Source organism: Podarcis raffonei, chromosome 7 (genome assembly GCF_027172205.1).
Source record: "Podarcis raffonei isolate rPodRaf1 chromosome 7, rPodRaf1.pri, whole genome shotgun sequence".
In the NCBI taxonomy this organism is placed as follows: Eukaryota; Metazoa; Chordata; class Lepidosauria; order Squamata; family Lacertidae; genus Podarcis; species Podarcis raffonei.
This window is the reverse complement of record NC_070608.1, coordinates 34,610,270-34,619,972: the sequence shown is the minus strand read 5'-3', so window position 1 is coordinate 34,619,972 and position 9,703 is coordinate 34,610,270. Positions and strand designations below refer to the sequence as shown.

General features: G+C 42.1%; 1 long non-coding RNA gene and 1 other non-coding gene across 2 annotated transcripts; both read right to left on the bottom strand.

Moving 5' to 3' along the window:
* Positions 1 to 505: 505 nt before the first annotated feature.
* LOC128418133 (small nucleolar RNA SNORD87) lies at positions 506 to 587 on the bottom strand. Its single transcript, XR_008331671.1, has one exon. It is a non-coding gene; the product is annotated as a small nucleolar RNA SNORD87 (small nucleolar RNA).
* A 608-nt stretch (positions 588 to 1,195) lies between these two features.
* On the bottom strand, positions 1,196 to 8,612 carry LOC128417395 (uncharacterized). Its single transcript, XR_008331452.1, has 3 exons — positions 8,503 to 8,612; positions 2,058 to 2,509; positions 1,196 to 1,220 (listed from the first exon to the last, which is right to left on the bottom strand). It is a non-coding gene; the product is annotated as an uncharacterized LOC128417395 (long non-coding RNA).
* Between the last annotated feature and the right edge of the window lie 1,091 nt (positions 8,613 to 9,703).

Below are 9,703 nucleotides of genomic sequence, written 5' to 3'. Positions count from 1 at the left end.
CTTAGAACATCAAATATAAAATATTTGTGGTTTAAGGATTGAATGAAAATCAGTTTTCTAAATTTCAAAAGATACTGAATTTCAAGTATTACTGTCAACTGCATCTAGCAGGAAAAGAATGCTGAATTTGATGGGCCTTTGGCCTGATCCAGCAGAGCTGCTCTTATGCCTTCAGTATTCAGACAGAATGACTCCCTTTCATAATTTAATCTTAGCTTTATCTCAAAAAATTCTTATTACAATAAAATAAAAATTCTTTTTCATATAACATTTGCAAAACACTCAAGTTTGGTTTCTTATACATGGATTACAGGTTTAGTGAACGACTACCTCAAACTTGCAAGTAGCACTTTCATGGTTGAAAACGATTTGACAATCTGGTCTCATTTCTGAATACATCCGAATTCAGGAAGGCACACAATCAAAACATCCACTGCAATAAAAACAATTAACATAACTTTATAATGTTCTAAGTAATTATGTTACTTGGGCCATTTAAAGCTTTACTGGCATCTCAGAATTAGGAAATACACATCAGTATAAATTCAGATGGGTAAACGGCAAAAGGAAATCATCACTGTGCCAGCAATGCAATTTTTAATATCTATACTGTACAATGGAAAACACAATTTCCTAAATTAAACTATTTCCATGGCTTTGTAATTGCTTGCAGAATGAACCCTCCAGTTTTTTTTTCAAAAGCAGGGAACAAGAAAAGTCATATACATAACAATCTGAGGTTGTATGAAGTGTCATCAACCTCCCAACAATGTTTACTGAAAAGGAATATTGTACAAGTATATTTAAACTCAAACTATGTGTCTATTAAAAACTAGTTTTACTAAAGCACTTAGTTAAAAATTTAGAGAGTAACACTTACCATTATCCATACTTTAGGGGTCAACAGGGCATCTTGACAGACCTAAACTAACAGAATAATAAGACATTTATAGATAACCAGCTGAAAATACTATTTTAAAAATGTCAACTATGTAACTAATTGTTTGGCTTGTAGAAAAGTTGTCTTTTGTTTGAAATATATACAAACGGGATCCGTTCCAGAGGCTTGGCCGTATCCCGAAAATTCCATAACTGGAGGACTGCTTCTGGGTTTGCTCCAGCCGTAACCCGAAGATTCTGGAACCTGGAGGTTACGCAACACAAGGTACGACTGTATTTTCAACATACCACGAAGCACAAGTCATCATGCTAGTCATCCCCTGCAAAAGAATAATTTTATCATTGAAAAATAATTTTCACACATCCTTGAATATGTGAAGCACGGGGGGCGGGGGGAGATTCTTGCCCATGGAAATGGTACTTTATACCAAATGCATAATCATGGTTGGGTGTTTTAGAAATATTTTAGGTCACAATCAGCACAGATGCAAGGAGCTTATGGACTGTTTACAACCTTGTATTTGACCCTGTATTTGTTGTTCCAAATTTCCACAGCTGCATGCAAGCACACAAAAGTTAGAAACTAGTACTAGCTCTGTCCCAATCTGTAGGGATTTGAGGCTATTGAGGTTAACAGGGATAACTTTTTAAGTGTACCGTGGTACCTCAGGCTAAGTACTTAATCCGTTCCGGAGGTCCATACTTACCCTGAAACTGTTCTTAACCTGAAGCACCATTTTAGCTAATGGGGCCTCCTGCTGCCGCCACGCTGCCGGAGTCCGATTTCTGTTCTCATCCTGAAGCAAAGTTCTTAACCTGAAGCACTATTTCTGGGTTAGTGGAGTCTGTAACCTGAAGCATATGTAACCTGAGGTACCACTGTACCTTGAATCAACTATTGCCTGATAACAGAACAGATGACTAAACTTACTCCACAAATTTATCATTCACACTTGAGATCTTGAATTTGCATGAGATGCTACAGCCTAAGGCAGCAGTATGAAGTTGAGAGCAAGTCTTTTTGTAGTTAAAACTGCTGTAAGGTGCACCCAAGATCCAGACTTTGCCCTCTTAGGACTCCTAAGCTGACAATATTACAGTGGTACCTCAGTTCTTAACCCGAGGTACCACTGCTTTCGTAATTTGAATCAACTTACCTTTTATGATTTGCAAAGTTTTGGTTTTCCCTGCAGAATATTTTCGTGCAATGGCAGAGTCCGGGAACATGTCAGCTACACACTTTTTGAAGTCGTCGCAGAAGGTCAAAGAAATGTTGTGTTTGGCACACAGCATGGCCATTTTAACCTCGGCATTTCTGACCTGGTCAGCCTCTGTGGTATTCCTAGTCACAAATGCGGACATCGTCGGGGCATGTTTCTGTGCCTCTAGCCCGCGCTTGTGCTTGGCAGAATTTTTATGCTGAGTGACATCGGTCCTTCCCCCATGGGAGACACTAAAAACGCAACTGCAAATTGTGCAGAATGCATGACCATGCCCCACTCTGCTCTTCTTCAAGAAGCTAAATTCCTTTTCCCATTTCTCACGATACTTGCACAGCCTCTTTGCTTTTTTCGAAGGAATGTCTTCTTCTCCACCTCCATCCATCTTTCTTTGTTTGAAAAAGAAAAGCAACACATCAGAGTAGCCACACATGCAATTTGCGAAGAGACTGCTCTCCTGTAGCAATCCTACCTCCTCCACATGCATACGTGGGATTTGACTGGAGTAACACATGACTGGAAAGGTTTGCAGTTCCAGAAACATAGGTGTGCACTGCCTCAAAATAAAAAGAAGTGAACAAAAGAAGACTCACTAGGGGGGCATTGCTGAAAAAATGTCAACTTTGTAACCAGAGGTTCAACTGAATAGAATCTGAATCACATGCACCACAAGGCCTATGCAGCCTCAATTTAAGATGGCTCCCTGGCCTGGCTTTGCAGCAGCACGTGCAACAAAACGGCATCCAGCGTTCAAAAACCCCCTCAGCTTGCATTAACTAGCCACACACATACACACGTCGGTGACAACTCCCCCCCCCCTCGCCATGAGATCGCCGCCCGCCATTTTAGTCAACCAGCTCCTTTCCTTTCTCCCACAGCAGTCAATCAAAGGAGCCTCCAAAACAAATCCAAAAGCCCCCCCCCATGAAATCACCGCCCACCATTGTACTCAACCAGCCGCTCCTTCTCTTTTCCCCATGTGCCCCCGCTCCAGACAGACCTTATGCCTGGCAAGGGTGAGTGTGCCGTTGATGTATCCATCCGATTCCGAGCACAGGTACGTTCAGAGCCCCTCCGAGTCAAAGGCCCTAAGGCGGAAAGCCCAGCCAGCGGCCAAACGAAGCCTCAAGCAGTGGTTCCCACAGCACAGCGACCCGGCAAAGGGATACAGTAGCAAGGAAACCACACCGCTGGGAAGCGCTGAAGCAAAGGCGAGTCCCCAGGCAATATGGCCAATTTTATCGGCACAAGGTATGCAAGCTCCGCCCCCCAGTCATTCTGAGACTCCTTATTGGTAAGCAACACATCTGAGCAACGCAGCTGAGGAGCCTCCCTGGCCGGCAGGGAGGGAGAAGAGCTGCTTCCTTTGAAATCCGTGAAATTTACGGGATATCTAACAATCCAGGATAGCAGTGGGAAACGGCACTGGAATAAGGGAATTTCCCGCAAAAAAGGGAAGATTGACAGCTATGCTCCTTTCCAGTGGCGTAGCGTGGGGGTGCAGGGGGGGCTGACCGCACCAGGCGCAACATCTGGGGGTTAGGGGGCGCAAATTACTTGCCTTGCCCCGGGTGCTGACAACCCACGCTACGCCACTGCTCCTTTCATCCATGGAATGCTTTTGATCCAGCACAGGGATCACACTGGCAGGCAGCAGCAACTTTTGCACATTTCCCCACTCCTTTCCACAAACTTCCCTCCCTCCCAGACTGTTTTGGAAGGTCCCCCAATCTTCCAATGTAGATTTTTAGAAGGGGTAATAGGGGGATTAGCAAAGGTTGTCTGTCTCCACCACATCCTATTAATGGAAACTCCACTAGTGGATACTCTCAATGGCAGAAGCAAAATCTGGATCCAAGCCAATATGTCTGTTATCCTCAACAGCTGTTGCCTTCAAAGCATATTGCTACTTCCCATACAAAACATTTTGCCAAAGTCTACTCAACCTTTCAGACATACATTGGCTGTGATGTGGCTACTGCCATTCATGGACACAAACTGCAAGGCAATTCATCTATCCATTTCCTCTCCTTAATTAAAGAGCAGAGAAAAGCAGATGGTACTAATATAGGAATCTACCTGTACCAAATGTTGGTTTGCTGGTCCCCTGAAAGTTACCGGTAATCATTTATTAAGCTTGGAATTGAGTTGCTCTTGGAAAGGGTAGCTATGCCTTAGTTTATCCAATCAGCAGATGCTAAAGTAAGTTGGTTTAAATTGTTAATGTATTTTCTCAGTTTTGTGTGCTTTCATTATAAAGAAAGCTCATATATGCAGTATTCTTAAGGGTTCATGTTGTTATACCTTGTTGGTTGAAACAACAATGGAATGCCAGACAAATGATTCTGAAGCCACTGGGCATAAACATAACAGTAGATTCCATTGTCAGAATATGATGAGAGGAACTGCGAAGGCCATTAGATCCCAGTTCCAAAAATCATTATGGGGTGGTGTTTCCTTGCAAAGTTAAAAGATTTTATAGAGATACCATGTTTCCAAAGAGCTTTTTTAAAAAAAGTTTGTGTTATCTTGCAAGTATAAAATATGAACTAAAATTTCAGGATTAAAGTGAACTTTGCTTTGGGACTCCAGCTATGTGAACAAGCACAACATATTCCCTACAGGCTCAGTTCAATCTGAAAACTGAGTATATGGTATTTCCTAGTACCATCAAGCCAAAAATAGATTGCTACACAGTGAAGAGGTCATGGGTCAGGGCCATAAGACAACTCTCTAACCAATTTCCCCACTGACAAAGAGGCAATTTATCATTATAGCTTGGACATTCAGCTGATGCTACTGATTTATGAAGACATCAGCTCTAGTAATGATCTTCAGCTGTCTAATTCATCATCATTCAAACAACTTGGCAGCCTGGAAATAACTCAAAATAATCAATACTAGAAGTACATTTCCCCCATTGTGTTTTCAACAGACCAACTAATTAAAATATAGGTCAATTCCAGAAAAATTATACAAAGGAAAAGAGGGCCTCACAATGCCATAGTTAATGTACCTCGACTTTCAAATATATATAGATATCAGCTGCATGCACACACACTACTTGTGCATTTGTGTATAATGCAGAGCTTTCCAAACTTTTCATGTTGGTGGCACAATTTTTAGACATGCATCATAGCACGACACAGTAATTCAGTTTTACTAGCAAACCAGAGGTTAAACTAACCCCTTCTAAGAGATTCGGATACATACATAAATTGTAATAATGAAATGTATGGGGACACAACATTTCATGAAAACATTTCATTTATATTTTAAAAAATATATGATTTGTAAGGTAACAACATACATTTCCAAGATTGTTGTCATTTATGTGTAACAACATGTAAATATGTGCAAGAATTTTTAAAAAATTGAATAAAACCAGTAACTACTTACCATTTTAATGAGATGTATGAGATTAGTAGGATGAACATAGTTTTGAATATTTGGTGGAATATTAGATAGACACTCACATTTCATCATCAAACATTTTTAAAATTCCACGTTTCAGTGTCTTAAAGTTTGTAATTGTTGAAAAGGATACTTTACAAATGTACATAGTAAAAAATTGCAGAAGAATATTTAATGCTTTTTTACCTATTTGGACGAATTTTTGAAACATGACTGCAAAAACTGTGCAAGTCACCTTCTCATACATCATTAACAGACTTCAATAATTTTAGCTAATTCTTCTTCAGTAAGTGAAAAGTTCCTCCTTGCAGTTTAAAGAAATGGAATTCTGACTAATCATAGTCGTGGATTTCAACACTTGGGAAGTAACGATGAACTTTCTCTCTGAGCAATGTTAAATGGTCAGCAATTAGTGAGCTGATATCACATTTTAGCTCGCACTCAAAAGTTTTGGGAAACGTTTCAAAATTTCCTTCTTTCCCTTTCCTTTTCCAAATTGCTATTTTGTCTCATAGAACAAATTTTATCTACCACTGTTAATATATTTTCTCCTTTTTCTTGCATACTGGTATTCATTTTATTCAAATGTTCAAATATGTCAGCAAGATATGCCAATTTTGCACACCAAAGTTTGTTTTGAATGAGATCACAGAATTCCTTTTGCTGATTTTCCTCAAAAAGTTTAAGCATCATTTCCCTCAATTCGTATACAAGACAAAGCACTTGCCCTCTTGACAGCCAACGTCTGTGTGTAGTAGAAGCTTTTGAAAACTTGCCCCCATTTCTTCACAAATATGAGCAAATAATCTTGATTCAAGATGTCTACTTTTAGTGTAAATGACCATTTGAACCACTTTGTCCATAACTTTTCTTAATTCATTTCCAGTAGTGTTCCGACTAGTGCTTCGTGATGTAAAAAGCAACAAGTAATTATATTTTTATTCTTTCTTTGCTAAAGCTATAAAACCCTTTGTTGAACCAACCATTGAGAGTGGGCCATCTGTGCATATTCCTACACAATTTAACCACTGCAAATTACTTTCCTTCATGAAGCAATCTAAAGTTTTAAATATATCTTCACCTCTAGTTCTTATTGGAAGTTCTAGACAGCAGAATAATTGCTCAATAATTCTGTCAGTATGAATGAAACATATAAAAATAATTGTGCTTCTGACATCTGTTGCAATGTAAAGATAATATTATCATTTTGAAAAATATCCTTCATTTGCAGCTTAATGTTATCAGATATGTCTTGAATACATCTTCCAATCATGTTATCTGCCAAAGGGATTTTATTAACTTCTTTTTCAAATTCTGGCCCAAACATTGTTTGAACAATAGCACAGCAAGATTCCTTTATGGTGGTTTCTGCAATAGTGTGTGGTTCCTTGTTTTTGGTAATTATTTGAGCTACCAAGTAACCTGCCTTTTGAGCTTTCTCTAGCGTCTGCATTCTCCTTATGAGTGATGCAGACGGCTTCTTTATAGGTTTTGAAATCTCAATAAAGTATTCTACTACTTTTTCTGACAAATGACTGTGTTTTGAGGTAAAATGACTTCAACTTGTTTGGTACCATACTTTCATTTGCAAGTATATCCCTACAAATGACACTGGGGAAAAGGATTGTTTTCATTACCAGAAAACGAACCCCCGTTTCATACACAGTAATCTTTACTGTATAAATGAGGCTTTGGAATTTTTTCCTTTACAGTTCTTATGTACAAAAACAGACTGTTCAACAGTTGATTCTTGTATAGTTTCCTCTACAGCTGCTATATTCTGTTCATTGTAAACGCCATCTTCACCAACTTTTCTTAATTAGAAACCTATTCATTTTAGGGGGTAATTCAACTGCAATTCAAGTAATTAAACATGAAAATAGCAGCATCAGCACTTAAACTCCCTCAGAGCAGGTGGTGGTGGTCTCTGCTACAAGTAGCCAGGCCAAAGTGGTGGGATCCAGCAGCCAGTGAGGGTGGGTGGCAACAAGTCTTGGCTACTGCAGGGCACTTAGGAGACTTCTTCCATCCTGGGCCAGGGCTTCATGCTGGCCTGGCGCTGCACTGGCCCAGAGGCAGGAGGGCTGCAAGAGAAGAGGGGAGGGCTAGCACCCAGCCCAGGCAGCACATGGTGGAGCGGGGCAAGCAAATGAGACGCCAATGGTTCCTTGGAAAGCATGGATCATCAGATCCGGACACCTGACAAGCAGCCTCGACCAGGGAGGAGAGGAAAGCGCGCAGGTAGGCAGGGTGGGGAAGCTCCTGTGGAGCCTGGCAGCAGTTACTCAGAGGGCTGCCCGCTCCCTTTCCAACCCCAGGGGGAGCTGTGAAACACCTACACACTGTGTCACAACAACAACATATTTGGGCAAGCTCTGGCATGACGTGTATTAACAATCCTCTATTTTTCAAGTTACTACACGAGGAATATAGATAACATGGCAATAGCACGTTATGACAAAAACTGCTTTTAGATTAATGCAGTAGGGTCCATCTGCTAATGGAATAGACACTTTACCTTCATCTCCTTCCACTGGTTAGGTCCGGGGGGGGGGCGGAAATAGAAGAGTGGGCTGGAGGCTCCAAAGAAGAGAGTGCCTAACAAGGCTTCCCAAAACAACCACTCATTCTCTAGTTCTGCCAGACAGCTATAAATTGCATTGCAGAAGTGGGCAAAGGTGCCCAGCCCCGACCAGTTATCTGGCGCGGGATCCTCGAAAAAAGGCATCCAGACCCACAACGGTTCCCCCACCCGCCGCCGCCTCGGCCTCCAGCTGAAGGCGGGAAGCTCCCCGCGCGCTCTACCCGCCACGAGTCCTGGCCTAGCTGAGTTCAAGGTACGTGCCGAGGAAGAGGGAGGAAACGCACCCAGGCTGGTCGGCGCGAGCACCCCAAGCGGCCCCCCACACTTTCGTCCAGGCAGCCCAAACCGCCGCCTCCCCTCCACTCTCGCCCTCAAACTGCTTACCTGTTCTGCAGACCACGCGAAACCCCGCAGACCTCCATAAGAAAGGAGCGCGAGGGTGGCCGGAACCGGAATTATAAGTCCATGGAGCACGTGACCAGCCCTCCCCCACCCAGCCACGCGCCTTTTGCGCTCGTTCTTTTCCGGGCGAGGTGGCCGACAAGTTGGTTTCATTGCTGAACTACACTTCCCATCAGCCCCCTGACAGTTGGGCCTGGCTTGCTGAGGCTGACGGGAGTTGGAGTCCAACATTTCATCACCTTGGCTAACCCAAAAGGCAACAGGGCAAATGCCTTTTTTTTTTTTTGCCAGAGACGTACGAAAAAGGTTTTTTTTCCCGGAGGCGGGGGTGGGGGGGAATCCTTGCTGATTGCACGCCAGAGATTTGGGGTTTTGAATCTCGCACCCTCTCGCGGTGGAAGAAGAGATCAGCTATAGCTTTCCTCTGATTTCCAAAGTTGTGGCCGTAAAGACAAGAGGTTTTTTTAAAAAAAAAGTCTTGTGGCACCTTTAAGGCTAACGTCATGCCGTCCAACATTTCTCCGATGAAAATAGGGACATCCTATTCCATAATAATAATTTTACTGTTATACCCTACCCATCTGACTGGGTTGCCCCAGTCACTCTAGGCGGCTTCCAACATATAAAAATAGAATAAAACTTGAAACATTTAAAAAACTTAACTTGCCTTCAGATGGCTTGGGGCTGGATAACTCCATACCCTCCAACATTGTTGCAATGAAAATAGGGACATCCTAAGGAAAAGCGGGACAATCAGAAACCGCGACGGGATTGTCTGGGAAAATCCAGGACTGTCCCTGGAAAACAGGGACACTTGGAGGGTCTGACACATTTATAACGGCATAACCTTTAATGGACTACCTTGTATTAATAAACGTGTTAAGACTTTAAGGGGCTACAAGACTGGTACCACACTTCTACGTCAGGGAAAAGTATGTGCTCTAATATGGGGTGCACCAAAGCTGGGCAAGTGCCCCCCATAAGGAGTTCTCCCGGGTCTCCCCCACCCCACTTGCCTTCCCCGTTGCTGGACTCTTGCCATTAATATATTAATGTTATTTTTCCTTCAGATATCTCAATACATAAGTATCTGAAGAAGTGTGCATGCACACGAAAGCTCATACCAATAACAAACTTAGTTGGTCTCTTAAGGTGCTACTGGAAGATTTTTTTTTATTTTGTT